This window comes from Elephas maximus, chromosome 18 (assembly GCF_024166365.1).
Source record: "Elephas maximus indicus isolate mEleMax1 chromosome 18, mEleMax1 primary haplotype, whole genome shotgun sequence".
Lineage (NCBI taxonomy): Eukaryota > Metazoa > Chordata > Mammalia > Proboscidea > Elephantidae > Elephas > Elephas maximus.
This window is the reverse complement of record NC_064836.1, coordinates 79,130,498-79,146,250: the sequence shown is the minus strand read 5'-3', so window position 1 is coordinate 79,146,250 and position 15,753 is coordinate 79,130,498. Positions and strand designations below refer to the sequence as shown.

Sequence of the window (15,753 nt, the reverse complement as noted above, 5' to 3'; positions counted from 1 at the left end):
AAAACCAAGCCCATTGCTGTTGAGTTGATTCCGACTCACAGCTACCCTATGAGACAAAGTAGAACTGCCCCACAGAGTTTCCAAGGAGTTGCTGGTGAATACGAACTGTCATCCTTCTGGTTAGCTGTGGAGCTCCTAATCACTGCGCCTGAGGGCTCCAATACATACAGACATAAAAAATACACAAATCATAAAAATTTACTTCAACAATGAAAAAGAGTCAGATGACATTGGCATTTTGTCCATTTCGATAATAACTCTACTTGTGGAAGGTTCTGGATTATCTAGATTATCCCTGGGAATGGGGGTGGCATTTCTAGTCAGAAAATTAGTGAGTGTTGTCTATATGGTCCTTTTCTTTTTTTCTTCATGTATTTTGCTGTTACATCTCAGTGCTTCCTGAGTCTGCCTATCAACTTGAACGAAGCGGTCAGCATTGGGGTCCATGTTTTCAAGCAACTGAAGGCCCTGATTTAGTTTAGAAAACTAAATCTACACAGCAGTGTTTTGAACAGTAAATCATAAAATCGAGCACCTGTGAGTGAACATTCGAGAATGACAATATTAGCAAATTATGTACTGCAACATTGTATGTAGAATATATTACTAATGATAAGACGTACAAAGGAAAAAATGGATGATCATTAGTGTGATTCGTTGTAACTCAAATGCACTGTAAATCGGGGACTACCTGTAAAAGTAATAATTTACATTAAAACCAAACCGGTTGCTGCTGAGTCGTGTCCTACCTGTGGTAGCTCCGTGTGTTGTGTCAGCGTAGAACTGTGTTCTACAAAAATGTCAATGACCAGTTTTTTGGGAGTAAATTGCCGGGCCTTTCCTTCAAGGCACCCTCTGAGTGGACTCAAACCTCCAACTATTTGATTAGCAATCAAGCATGTTAATCACTGGTACCACCTGTCAAAAGCCACGCTTAGAGAGAAATTTTTACTTTTTAATACGTATATTTTTTAGTAGGATAGAAGAATCCCTGGGTGGGATGACTACGGAGCACTTCCTCAAATCTGTAAAAAAAAAAAAAAAAAAAAATACAAGTAGTAACCCTTAATTCAAAGACTAAATCATAATTAAATCCATTTTTAATAGAAATTAAAAATTATTACTAGTGAATGGTAATGGAAATAATAGATTTCAAAATTTTCGTAAACAAGATAAAGTAAATTTATTGCTTTAATTCGTAGGCTGGCAAACTTTTCTATAGAAGGTCACATAGTAAATATTTTAGGTTTGTGTGTCATATCAACGGCACTGGGTTTCTGGGTATGGGAGACCCTGGTGGAGTAATGGTTAAGTGCTACGGCTGCTAACCAAGAGGTCGGCAGTTCAAATCAGCCAGGCGCTCCTTGGAAACTCTATGGGGCAGCTCTACTCTGTCCTGTAGAGTCGCTATGAGTCGGAATCAAATCGACGGCATTGGGTTTGGTTTTGGTTTGGTGTCATATGGTCTCTGTTGCAATTACTCAGCTGTTCCATTGCAGTAGTAAAGCAGCCATAAGCAATACAGAAATGAATGGTTATTCCTCTGCTCCAGTATGATTTTATTGTCATGAACAGACAGTGGGCCAGATCTGACCCGTAGGCCATAGTTTGCCAATCCCTGCTCTAATGTATGAATTAGAGTTGAAGATAGGAGGAAAATTAATGAGCTAAGTATTCATTTTGAGAAATAAAAAAGAACAATAGGATACATCTAAACAAAGTAAAGAGAAGATAGTAAAGATTACAATAGAAAACAAGGAAAAAGAATCAAACATAAAATAGAAATGATCAACTATGTCAGTTTTTGAAATACTGGGCATCCTAGGGTTATAAAATTCTGATTTATGTAACAACCCATAGTTATGAACCAAGCCCTATAGAGCCTATTATATTAAAAATTTGAGGTACATACATTACTATTATTACTGTATTATTGTGTTAAAGATATTTTCATGCACCTGGAAGTGTTTCTTTAATGATTTTTATTTATAGAAAAGTACACTATTTACTATATGCTAATTTTTTTTTAAGACAAAAATTTGACTGCCGTTAGATACCAACTGTACCTAATTATTCCAACTTTCATACAAATTTCACTTAAATTTATGCTTAGGAACAGAACTTGTTCATAACATGGGGACTGTCTGTATTAACAAAGTTGACAAATTTTGGCTAGATTGATAAAGACAGAAAGAAACAACACATAAATAATATAAATAATAAAAATTGACAAAACTGTAGATTCTGTAAGGAATAGAAGATAACTAGAAAATACTATGAACAACTTCGTGCCAATATATTGAAAACTTAGATGAAATGAATACATTCTTAGAAAAACAATTTACCAAAACTGACTCAAGAAGAAATAGGAAGACTCCATAGCCCAGTAATTGTACTTACAAGTGGTAGTTGACAGCCTTCTCAAAAACAGATGCAACAGGTTTTAGAGAAAACTTCTACTAACATTTAAGGAGTAGGTGTTTTCTAAAAACAAATAAACAGTAAAACCAAACCCTTTGCCATGCAATCAATTTTGACTAATAGCCACTCTATAAAAGGGTGGCACAGGACCAGGCAGTGTTTCATTCTGTTGTATATAGGGTTGCTATGAGCTGGAACCAACTTGATGGCACCCAACAACAACAACAGCAGAGAACATAAAAAGAGGAAATAATATCCACTCCTTCTATTAGGCTAGTCTGACCTTGATACCAAAACCATAAAGATATGCTGTGACAGGTAAAAGATGGACACAAATTCACTGACACTCCTTCCGTGAAGAGGTGGAGTTTATTTGCCCTCCTCTGTATGGATTGTGTGTGGCTACTCTGACTACTAGAGTTGGAAGAAATGGTGCTGTGCCAATCCCGAACCTAGCTTTTAAGAGCATTGGCAGGTAAGAAGTGTGACTATGGAGGAGAGGGGCCTAGCCAAGCCCAGCACCTGCCTGCCCTGCCAAGGCACCAGGCATCTGATAGAAATTTATCATGGGTTTTCAGCCCAGTTCCCTCACCAGCTGAATACCGAACGATCTCAGTCAATGCCACATGAAACAGAAATATTTCCCAGTGAATCCCTGCCTAAGTTTCCAACCCACAAAATCATGAAATTATAATATAGTTGCTATTTTAAGTCTCTGTGCTTGGAAGTACTTGGTTATGTGGCAGTAAATAACGAACAATAACGTGAGGAAGCAAACTTGTAGTCCAGTATCAGGCGTGAACATAGATGCAAAAATCCTGAACAAACAAAAAATCATCTGGCAAACCAAAATCAGCGAAGAGTAAAAAAATTGCACATCATCACCAAAGTGAGTTTATCCCAGGTAGGCAAGGGGATCTAATGTTAGCAACTTTATTAATATCATTGTCTGAATTAATTGATTGAAGAAGGAAAACTATTTCATTTCGATAAATGCAAATAAAGCATTTGAGAGAAGTCAACACACATTCAGAAGAAAACTAGGAAAAGAGGGCTATTATTTGACCTAATAAAGAGTCAGCCATAAAATACCAGCGAACATTGTTCTTAATGGTAAAATGCATTCGCAGCTCATTTAAAATCAGGAGGGTTGATTTAATCAGTGCATCTATTTAACATTGTACTAGTGATCCTAGCTAGCATCATAATATATGAAAATGAAATAAAAACGTTAAAAAATACCATATATAATAGCAAAAAAACTCATAAAGTACAGAGTAATAAATCTAACAAAAAGTGTGTAAAACTGTGGAAACAATTTAAAACGTCATTGAAGATATTTTAAAAAGCCTGTATAAATGAAAAGATACAATATACCATGGATATAAAGTCAATGCCATAAAGATTTGCATTTTCTTGAAATTAATTTTTAGAATTAATGAAATTCCAATCAAACTTCCAATAGTTTTTTCTTCTTTTTTTTAGTGAAACTTGACAAGCTGATTCTAGAATTTTATATAAAATAGCAAAAGCTCAAGGATAGATAAGACATTCTTGAGGAAGAAAAATGTGATAAGAGTACTTACATTTCAGATATCATGATATAAAACAATAATAATTAATATAATTTGATATTCGTGAAGGGATAGGCATATATGTATATACATACATTTATATATATATTTAAAATATATATAAAACCTAAAACACAAACCCTTTGCCGTTGAGTTGATTCAGACTCATAGTGACCCTATAGGACAGAATAGAACTGCCCCATAGGGTTTTCAAGGAACAGCTGATGGATTCAAACTACCAACCTTTTGGTTAGCAGCTGCACGCTTAACCACTGGTTTGAACTCACCAGCCACTCCTCGGGAGAAGGATGTGGCAGTCTGCTTCCATAAAGATGTACAGCCTTGAAAATGCTACAGGGTCATTATCAGTTGGAATCAACTCCTTGGCAGTGGGTTTCCTTTATGTATATATACTGTTGTTGTTGTTGTTAGGTGCTATCGAGTGGGTTTCAACTCATAGCGACTATGTACAACAGAACAAAACACCACTGGACTCTGCGCCCTCCTCGCAATCATTGCTATGTTTGAGCCCATTGTTGCAGCTACTTTGCCAATCCATCTTATTGAGGGTCTTCCTCTACTGAGGTATGTAAAAGATTCGTCGACACTGCTTCCATAGAGAGGTGGAGTTTATTTTCCCTCCTCTACAATAAATACTGCATTTTTTTTTTGGGATCTACGGCATAGCTATAAAAATGTGATAAATATATCTATAATAATCAAGGATTACTAAAGGTAATAGAGATATTTCATTAACAACCCTGAACTCTGTAAGCCATTCAAAATTTTTTAAAAATCCCTCAGGAATGAGAGCATGCTAAGGAAACCTGATTTCCAAGAGGAGAAAACTTCATGACAGGTATAATTATTGAGCAGCACCTAAGCTGGCACACCGCTCTGTCATGCCTCCAGCACACATTCTGTTTCCTCCATTGCCTGATCTGTCTCTGCTGTTGTTAGGTGCCGTCCAGTCGGTTCCGACTCATAGCGACCCTATGTACAACAGAACGAAACACTGCCCGGTCCTGCGCCATCCTTACAATTGTTGTTATGCTTGAGCTCATTGTTGCAGCCACTGTGTCAATCCATCTTGTTGAGGGTCTTCCTCTTTTCCGCTGACCCTGTACTCTGCCAAGCATGATGTCCTTCTCCAGGGACTCATCCCTCCTGACAACATGATCTGTTCCTAAAAAAAAAAAAGATCATCCTGACAATATGATCTGTTCCTAATCATTTAAAAAAAAAAAAAAATTGATCTCTGATACTGAGGTGTTCCCTGCTTAACTAAATTTCCTCGGGCTTGTATAAAGAACAGGTCATCAGTCTCTTAGCCATACTGTGTTTGTGACGAATACAGATTTCACTGCGTTTTTGGACTTCAATCACACTGTAATGCAGCTTGTTTATACATTTGCCCTATTAGATTGAATTCCTTAAAGGTAGGGTAAGTCCCCTTTTATAGATAGGAATTTTTGCCAGTTTCTTTACTAGTTATTGGAAATACAGAAATACTTACTGAGAATGTGCTTGGATGCATGGAGAGAATTAAGGGGAAAAAAAGGAAAGAAAAAAAGCTGTCGGCAGTAATAACCTTTGGAATTATCTCCTATGCTAAACACAGTGCTGATCACATCCACATATATGAAGTCATGGAATTTTAGAGTTGGAGTAGACTTTGGAATCATCTGCCTAACCTTCTTATTTTACAGAACTAAGTCCCAAAGAGGTGAAGTGGCTCATCCAAGGTCACGGGGCTCTTTGGTTGTAGAACAAGGCACTGAAGTCCAGACTTCCTGACTCCTAGGCTGATGTTCCTTCCCTGTATCATATTGCTTCTTGTCTGGCCTTTCTGAAATAAAAGGACGGAATTTAGTATCTCTAACCCTGTGTATTATCTGATCATGGCACACAACCAGAAGTCTTGATAGTTCCAAAATAACAGTTTTAGGTTGGCTTAAGAGCTTGTTTTGTGTCATTTTCTTCTTCAGGGAAATCAGCTACATGCACTTATAGATTGCGTGATTTAATACTAAATTATGTACCATGGTTCAGCCTCTATACTACTCATAAAAATCCAAATATCATTAAATTATTCTAATTTATGTTCGAGAGAAAAAAATCTGCATGAACCTTAGGCTAGACAAACAGCATTATTATTATTATAAAACACAAATATATGTAAATTTAGTTCTTTAATACTTAGATTATGTGACCACCTGTAATTACAAATTTGTAATTTATAATTACAAATTTTTATATAATTTACAATTACAAATCAAAACCTCTCCCAATAATTTATATTCAGCCTGGGTTATACCCAATTAGACAAGACATTTTTATTTAATGTTGGCTTTTACATTTTTGCATACTAGAAGCTTGACAATCCACTTAATTTGGTTTAATTTTCTGAAGCCTGGAGTGTTTTTGAATAAGCTTTGTCTTTACTTCTAATTAGGACTATATCTGTTTCATAAAAAAAGTTGATCTCAGATTACAAGAAGTATACAGAGATAAAATTATTTCCCTGCCTTATAATGATGTTTTAATTTCTATTTGTCCCATTAATCTACCTTGTTTATTTGTTTATTTTTTTAAAGATTGAAAAACATGCAAAATCACAAAGTTTTCAATGTTAGATCATTAGGCATCTCCAAACAACCACCTATCATTTGTGAGAAACCTGGGCTCAGCTAAAGAAGTTTCTTTTCCTGAACAGAACAATGAGAACATCAGACTTGGTCGTAAACTGCTCAACTAGGATAAACTCAATTCATATATGGAGTCCTATCTAGAAATGTGAGTTAATCTAGAAAGCACAGAATTTTCTCTGTTCTCTGGAGATAGAAGCTGAAGGAAAGCAAGCCAGTGTGGATAAGGGTAAAGAATGCTCAAAACAACAACTCATTTCTGTTTTCCGGGTCACTAGCAATTTTCTGACTAATATATCTCTAGACCATTGAAGAATACATTGAAAGTCTCCTCCTAGCAAGTTGTTGATAAATCATTTGTAAAGTCCGAAATTTTCACCTTTTCCTAAAACCAAATTTCTAAAAAGCTGCCTATATCAGTATAGATTGCTGAGTTATGTTTATTAAAAATCTTCAGAAATAAAGTTGTTTGACTGTATTACGATGGTTTGCTTCCACTCCAGTTCCAATGTGTGTGTGTATCTTAATCTGTGTCTTATTCTGTTCCCTCGTTTAGAAATGGGGAGACTGTTTCTCCGTAGCTGATAGCTGAGGGAGCTATTTTGAAGAATGAATAATTGTGGCTTTGCTGCTCCATCCTGGCACCCTGCTCCTTTGGGGGAAGTGCCCTGTGCTTTTGCTGGGGACAGTCAATCACACTAGCTCAACAGTGGTTGCAAAGATGGGGCCAGGGCATGACAAGGGGGTCTAGACCAGGTTAGTCAGTGTCCTTCTCTAGGATGTCCTACAAAGATGTTGGGAGAGAAAAATTTCCTTTCCTCTGTGTTCAGGAGCTGTGAAAATATGACTTCAGCCCTGCCTGTGGCCATGTCCCCAGCCCCATGGCAAAATGAAGTGCCACCATCATGCAATGATGAAGAAAATAGGGCAGGCGTCGAGGAGATTACAGAATGAATGAGCAGGAGAGAGGCAAGGCTGACAACATTTGAGTTCCTGTTCCTGGCCTTGTCCCCAGTGGGTTCCTCGTTCCTGTTGTTCTTTTGATTCTGGAATATAATCCAGGATCTTCCAAGACGTAGCCCTTTCACTTGAGCTGATTTGAGTAGTGTTTTCCTATTAATACAACTAACTAATATACTTTAAAAAATGACGAAAATAAGAAAAGGAGGCTCTTAAATGTAGGTACTTTTTTAGAGATAAGTCATGTTATTTATAGTTGTGGTTATGGTACTATAACAGCTGAAGAGTTTCATCCTTGTTAGGTTAATTCTCAAGATGTTGGTAGACTTTAAATCAGAGAAAATATTCATGTATGTCTTCTCCCTTGGGGTCTTTGCCTCTTAGGAGGGGCTCTTGGAAGTGTAACCAGGTCTTCAGGGGGAGTCTGGTTGGGTTGGCCACACTCTAGGAGCAGTGTGAAGGCCAGCAGTGCTTCCTGATCTAGAGTCCCAAGGCCATCCAAGCACGCACTGACAACAGTGACTCACTGACCCCCTCAGCCAAATTAGGATTGTGCCAAAATACACTTTCACAGAAATTTGCAACTTTTTTTTTTTAAGCTTCTATCTTTACTTGCAAAGAACTCTGGTGGTGCAATGGTTAAGTAAGTGCTCGGCTGCTAACACAAAGGTTGTCGGCTCAAACCCACCAGCTGCTCCATGAGAGAAAAGACCTGGTGATCTGCTTGCATAAAGATTATAGCCCAGGAAACCCTACAGGGCACTTCTCCTCTGTCCCATAAGGTCACTGTGAGTCAGAATCGACTCGATGGTACACAACGACAATTCTTACTAGTACATTTATAAATGGAATTTTAGCCAGAAACACTGACAAACTCTTGAACAGAAATTTAAAGTGATTTCATGACAGTATTAGCTACTGTAGCCTCACAATATTTTAGTGAGGAGGCAGATATTATCCTACTTATTAGAGAGAGGGGTACAGACAGGCAGAGATACAGACAATTGCCTCTAGTCATCTGAGTGGTCTACTGTAAGAACAAGAACAGCTATGTTGAGAAATTAGACGGTATTGAGAGGCACAGCTTTATCTTGAATTCTCCTGTGTACTCTGAAGTTTTTCCTGTGATAAAAGTAAAATGCGTTCAGAATTTCTTCTGAAAGCTGTTATACCTCTGAAATGTGCCGTAATGATATCAGCTTCTGGCAATGCAGCTGACATATTTCAGCTCAAACACACACACACAGCTGTTATTGTGAAAGCAGCAATCCAGCAGTTACCCATGACGTGATCCAACCTCATGTGTCTCATTCCTGGCTCTGTGGAGCAGCAACGCACAGGAGGAGCTGTTGCATTTTAAGTGATGATACCAACATGAAGTTTCCTAAAATTAAATGAAGGCAAAGAACAAAGACAACACATTACTGTTTGCCAACATTTAATAGTGATGTCCAGGTGCTTGGATATTCTGCATGTTTTAGGGAGAGTTTGGCTGTGTGTTGTTTGCTTGGATAAGAGATTATTTGAAGAGCATTGCCTGAGTATTTTTGTTCTTCACCTTCATCATAATAGGCCAGTGATTAACTGGCTTTACGTACAGTAGTATATTTTCTTTTGTCAGGCTCACTCTTATTTAAACAAGCTGTCTTCCATATAACACATGATTTTTCTAATGGATTTTAATAGTTATTAATAAAATTGTAATATATTAGGTGGGGCCAAGATGGCAGGGTAGTTAGATGCTTCCTGTGGTCCTGCTTACAACAAAGACCTGAAAAGTGAATCAATTATATATGACAACCTAGGAGCCCTGGATATCAAAGGTGAAGTTGAGGAATCGGACTGAGCAGCAGGGGGAGAGAGGGACAGTTCAGAAGCAGCAAGTAGTTACCAGACCTGACCTGGTGGGAACTGACACCCAGCAGGCTGGACCAGCTGGCATGCGAAGTGAGGCAAATGGTGGCACTCAGGATGCATTTTCCACATAAGGAGAGACCTAGCAGCAGAGAATCCATGCAACACTTCAGAAACAGGGAGAAGCAACACTGAATCAGCAAAAGATAAGTACATGTGTCTGACCTACCATGGGGATCAAAAAACACTCCCTTTTGGAAGAACCTCTCTCCCATTTATTTCCCCCCTCCTCTCTCTGCACCAGTCCCAGGCTGGCTTCAGCGATTGCTACATCGCCTTCGCGCACTCTGAGCCATTCTCCCAGCTTTGGAGAAGGAACAAATTAACAAACAACAGGAAAAAAATAGTCTGCCAGCTCCCCTAAGCTGGGAACTCAGGGCAGGCACAGCTCCTTTGCATAGGCACAGGCATAAGGGGCCCACAGACTCTGAATGCGTCTCATCCCTGCACAGACTTGTGTGGGCCCTCATTAGCACAGTACAACAGGGTATATACCTGAAGCCTAATTTCAGCTGTATCAGCTATATGGCGGAGTAGCAGGTTTGTAATATTTGACACCACTCTGCCCATTAAGGGGGGTCCTCACCTACCCACATCAGGGGCCTGAGAACTGGTGGCTCCACCCATGCCACCTAGCCACCCACAACAGGGAAACAAGACTAAGTGGTGCCTTCCAGTCCTTAGAGCCAACAGCATTGGGTGCCTGTAGTCTGGCTACAAAACCCACCCACCTGCACACTCTAGGGAACAGGGACACACTTTCAGATATTCAGGTGTAGCTATCACCTCCCCCCCCCCGCCCCGCTCAGCACATGACCCACCACATGGGTCAAATACCTGTGGCTACTCCAATCACTCCACCCATCTAGGACTATAGGTGAGAGCCTGTACCACACACTTGGTGACCAACTAAATGTATACCTGAGTTGAATCCATATGAGAAGAGTAAGTGAACTCCTGGGCTTACATACCTAGTAACAGGTCTAACTGCCTGGTCAGAGCTTCAAAGTCACCAATAATCAAAAGAGCTCACATGAGCAGCCCATTTGGGCATATCAAAACAAAATAGAAAGCTAGGACACAACAAGCAAACATAAATAAATATAATAAATTATTGATGGTTTGGAGACAACAGTCAATATCAAATCACATAAAGAGGCAGAACGTGATGGCCTCAGCGAGATCCCAAACAAAGAATCAAGAAATCTTCAGGAGAAGAGAACTTCTTGGAATTACTGGAGGAAGAATTGAAAAGGTTAATATACAGAGCTCTTCAAGAGGTCAGGAAGGAGATCAGGCAAAACCCAGAAGAAGCCAAGGGACACACAGACAAAGCAATAGAGGAAATCAAAAAGGTTATGAAAGAGCATAATGATAAATTTAATGGGCCACCAGAATCTATACAGAGACAGAAAACAGAATACCAAAAGATTAATAATAAAATTTCAAAATTAGATTACACAGAAAGTCATAGGAGCTGAACTGAGGTAACGGAAGTCAGAATTAGTGAGACTGAAGATAAAGCACTTGACACCAATTTATTTGAGGAAAAAACTGATAAAAGGGTTTTAAAAAATGAAGAAACCCTAAGAATTATAAGGGACTCTATCAAGAGAAACAACCTACTAGTGATTGGAGTACCAGAATGGGGGCGGGGGGAGAGATAACAGAAAATACAGAGAGAATGGCTGAAGATTTGTTGGCAGAAAACTTCCTTGATATTGTGAAAGATGAGAAGTTATCTATCCAAGAAGCTCATTGAACCCCATACAAGGTAGATCCCAAAAGAAAGTCACTAAGACATATTATAATCAAACTTGTCAAAACCAAAGATAAAGAGAATTTTAAGACTAGCTAGGGATAAACAAAAAGTCATCTGCAAAGGAGAGGCAATAAAACTGCATTTGAACTACTCAACAGAAATCATGCAGGCAAGAAGGCAATGGGATGACAGATATAGATCCTTGAAGGAAAAAAATTGCCAGCCAAGAATTTTATATCCAGCAAAACTGTCTCTAAAATATGATGATGAAATTAGGTCATTTCCAGATAAACAGAAGTTTAGGGAATTTGTAAAAAACAACCCAAAATTAGAAGAAATACTAAAGGGAGTCTTCTGGTTAGAAAATCAGTAACATCACATAACAACCCAAGACTAGAACACAGGACAGAACAAACAAATATCAGCCCAGATAGGGAAGTCACAAATAAATGAAAGCTAAAACACTGAAAATAGGGAAACAGAGGTGTCAATATGTAAAAGATGACAACATTAAAACAGAGGGACTAAAAAATATAGTCATAGGTCTTTCATATGGAGAGGGAGTCAAAGTGGTATAAAGAAATAAAAGACTGGTTTAAACTTAGAAAAATAGGGGTAAATATTAAGGCAACCACAAAGGAAACTAACAATCCTAAACATCAAAATACAAAACACAAAGGTTCAGCAAATACAAAATCAACAACAATGAAAAGGGAGCAAAGAAAATACATAAAGAGTAATGACTCAGCACAGAAAATAAAGTGGAACAAAGAAACGTCAACAACACACACACACACACAAGACATCAAAATGACAGCACTAAACTCATACCTAGCAATAATTACGCTGAATGTAAATAGATTAACTGCTCCAATAAAGAGACAGAGAATCGCAGAATGAATTTAAAAAAAAAAAAAGATCCATCTATATGCTGCCTTCAAGAGACATACCTTAGACTTAAAGACATAAACAAACTAAAACTTAAAGGATGGAAAAAAAATGTATTAAGCAAACAATAATCAAAAAGGAGCAGGAGTGGCAATATTAATTTCTGACAAAATAGACTTTAAAGTTAAATCCACCACAAAGGGTAAAGAAGGACACTATATAGTGATTAAAGGGACAATATACCAGGGGGAAATAACCATATTAAATATTTATGCACCCAGTGACAGGGCAGCAAGATACATAAAACAAACTTTAACAGCATTGAAAAGTGAGATAGACAGCTCCATAATTACAGTAGGAGACTTCAACACTTTCGGCAAAGGTCAGGACATCCAGAAAGAAGCTCAATAAAGACACGGAAGATCTAAAGGCCAGAATCAATCAATTTGACCTGATAGGCATTTACAGAATACTCCACCCAACAGCAGCCAAGATACTTTCTTTCTAGTGCACGTGGAAAATTCTCTAGAATAGAACACATATGAGGTCATAAAGCAAGCCTTAGCAGAATCCAAAACGATGAAATATTACAAAGCATCTTCTCGGACCACAAGGCCATAAAAGTAGAAATCAATAACATAAAAAGCAGAGAAAAGAAATCAAACACTTGGAAACTGAAGAATATACCCTGCTTAAAAGTGACTGTGTTATAGAAGACAGAAAGGATGGAATAAAGAGATTTATAGAATCCAATGAGAATGAAAACACTTCCTATCAGAACCTTTGGGACACAGCAAAAGCAGTGCTCAGAGGTCAGTTTATATCAATAAATGCACACATACAAAAAGAAGAAAGGGCCAAAATCAAAGAACTATCCCTACAGCTTGAGCAAATAGAAAGAGAGCAACAAATGAAACCCTCAGGCACCAGAAGAAAGCAAATAATAAATGTTACAGCAGAATTAAATTAAATAGGGAACAGAAAAACAATTGAAAGAGTAAACAAGACCAAAAGTTGGTTCTTTGAAAAAATTCACAAATTTGATAAACCATTGGCCAAACTGACAAAAGAAAAACAGGAGAGTAACCAAATAACCCAAAAAAGAAATGAGATGGGCGATATTACAACAGACCCAACAGAAATTAAAAGACTCATATTACACTACAATGAAAAATTGTACTCTAACAAATTTGAAAACCTAGAAGAAATGGATGATTTCCTAGAAACACACTACCTACCTAAACTAACACAAACAGAGGTAGAACAACTAAATAAACCCATAAAAAAGAAGAGATTGAAAAGGTAAGTAAAAAACTCCCAACAAAAAAAAAAAGCCCTGGCCCAGAGGGCTTCACTGCAGAGTTCTACCAAACTTTTAGAGAAGAGTTAACACCACTACTACTAAAGGTATTTCAGAGCATAGAAAAAGACGGAATACTCCCAAACTCATTCTGTGATGCCAGCATATCCCTGATACCAAAACCAGATAAAGACACCACAAAAAAAGAAAATTACAGACCTATATCCCTCATGAACTTAGATGCAAAAATCCTCAACAAAATTCTAGCCAATAGAATTCAACATATATAAAAAAAAAAATTCACCATGACCAAGTGGGATTCATACCAGGTATGCAGGGATGGTTCAACATTAGAAAAACAATTAATGTAATCCACCACATAAATAAAACAAAAGACAAGAATCACATGATTTTATCAACTGATGCAGAAAAGGTTATTTGACATAGTCCAATACGCATTCATGATAAAAACTCTCAGTAAGATAGGAATAGAAGGAAAATTCCTGAACATAATAAAGGGCATTTAAACAAATCCAACAGCCAACATCATGCTAAATGGAGAGAGTCTGAAAGCATTCCCCTTGAGATTGGGAACCAGACAAGAATGCCCTTTATCACCGCTTTTATTCAGCCTTGTGCTGGAGGTCCTAGCCAGAGCAATTAGGCTAGATAAAGAAATATAGGGCATCCATATCGGTAAGGAAGAAGTTAAAATATCTTTATTTGCAGATGACATGATCTTATACACAGAAAACCCTAAGGAATCCTTCAGAAAACTACTGAAACTAATAGAAGAGTTCAGCAGAGCATCAGGATACAAGATAAACATACAAAAATCACTTGGATTCCTCTACACCAACAAAAAGAACATCGAAGAGGAAATCACCAAATCAATGCCATTTACAGTAGCCCCCAAGAAGATAAAATACTTAGGAATAAATCTTACCAGAGACGTAAAAGACCTATACAAAGAAAACTACAAGACACTACTGCAAGAAAGCAAAAGAGACCCACATAAGTGGAAACACATCCTTGCTCATGGATAGGAAGGCTTAACATTGTAAAAATGTCTATTCTACCAAAAGTCATGTACAGATACAATGCAATTCCAATCCAAATTCCAATGATATTTTTTATGAGATGGAGAAACAAATCACCAACTTTATATGGAAGGGAAAGAGGCCCTGGATAAGTAAAACATTACTGAAAAAGAAGAACGAAGTAGGAGGCTTCACTCTATCTGATTTTAGAACCTATTATACTGCCACAGTAGTCAAAACAGCGTGGTAGTAGTACAACAACAGATACATAGACCAATGGATCAGAATTGAGAATCCAGACATAAATCCGTCCACATATGAGCAGCTGATATTTGACAAAGGCCCAAAGTCAGTTAAATGGGGAAAATACAGTCTGTTTAACAAATGGTGCTGTCATAACTAGATATCCATCTGCAAAAAAAAGAAACAAGCCCCATACCTCACACCATGCACAAAAACGGACTTGAAATGGACCAAAGACCTAAATATAAAATCTAAAACGATAAAGATACTTGAAGGAAAAATAGGACCAACGCTAGAAGCCCTAATACATGGCATAAACAGTATACAAAACAATACTAACAATGCAGAAGAGAAACTAGATAACTGGGAGCTCCTAAAAATCAAACACCTATGCTCATCCAAACATTTCACCGAAGGAGTAGAAACATTACCTACAGAGGGGGAAAAAGTTTTTAGCTATGACATTTCCGATCAGTGCCTGATCTCTAAAATCTACACAATACTGCGAAAACTGAACTACAAAAAGACAAATAACTCACTCCCCCCACCACCAATTAAAAAAAGGGCAAAGGATATGAACAGACACTTCACTAAAGAAGAGATTCAGGGAGCTAACAGATACATGGGGAAATGCTCATGATCATCAGCCATTAGAGAAATGCAAATCAAAACCACAATGAGATTCCATCTCACTCCAACAAGACAGGCATTCATCCAAAACACACAAAATAATAAATGTTGGAGAGGTTGTGGAGAGACTGGAACACTTACACACTGCTGGTGGCAATGAAAAATGGCAAAACCACTTTGGAAATCAATTTGGCATTTTCTTCAAAAGCTAGAAATAAAACTGCCATACGATCCAGCAATCTCACTCCTTGGAATATATCCTAAAGAAATAAGAGCCTTTATACGAACAGATATATGCACACCCATGTTCATAGCAGCACTGTTTACAACAGCAAAAAGTTCGAACTAACCAAGGTGCCCATCAACGGATGAA

General features: G+C 37.7%; 1 long non-coding RNA gene across 1 annotated transcript; it reads right to left on the bottom strand.

Moving 5' to 3' along the window:
• Positions 1 to 899: 899 nt before the first annotated feature.
• LOC126061455 (uncharacterized) lies at positions 900 to 5,862 on the bottom strand. Its single transcript, XR_007513778.1, has 3 exons — positions 5,690 to 5,862; positions 5,036 to 5,181; positions 900 to 1,025 (listed from the first exon to the last, which is right to left on the bottom strand). It is a non-coding gene; the product is annotated as an uncharacterized LOC126061455 (long non-coding RNA).
• Between the last annotated feature and the right edge of the window lie 9,891 nt (positions 5,863 to 15,753).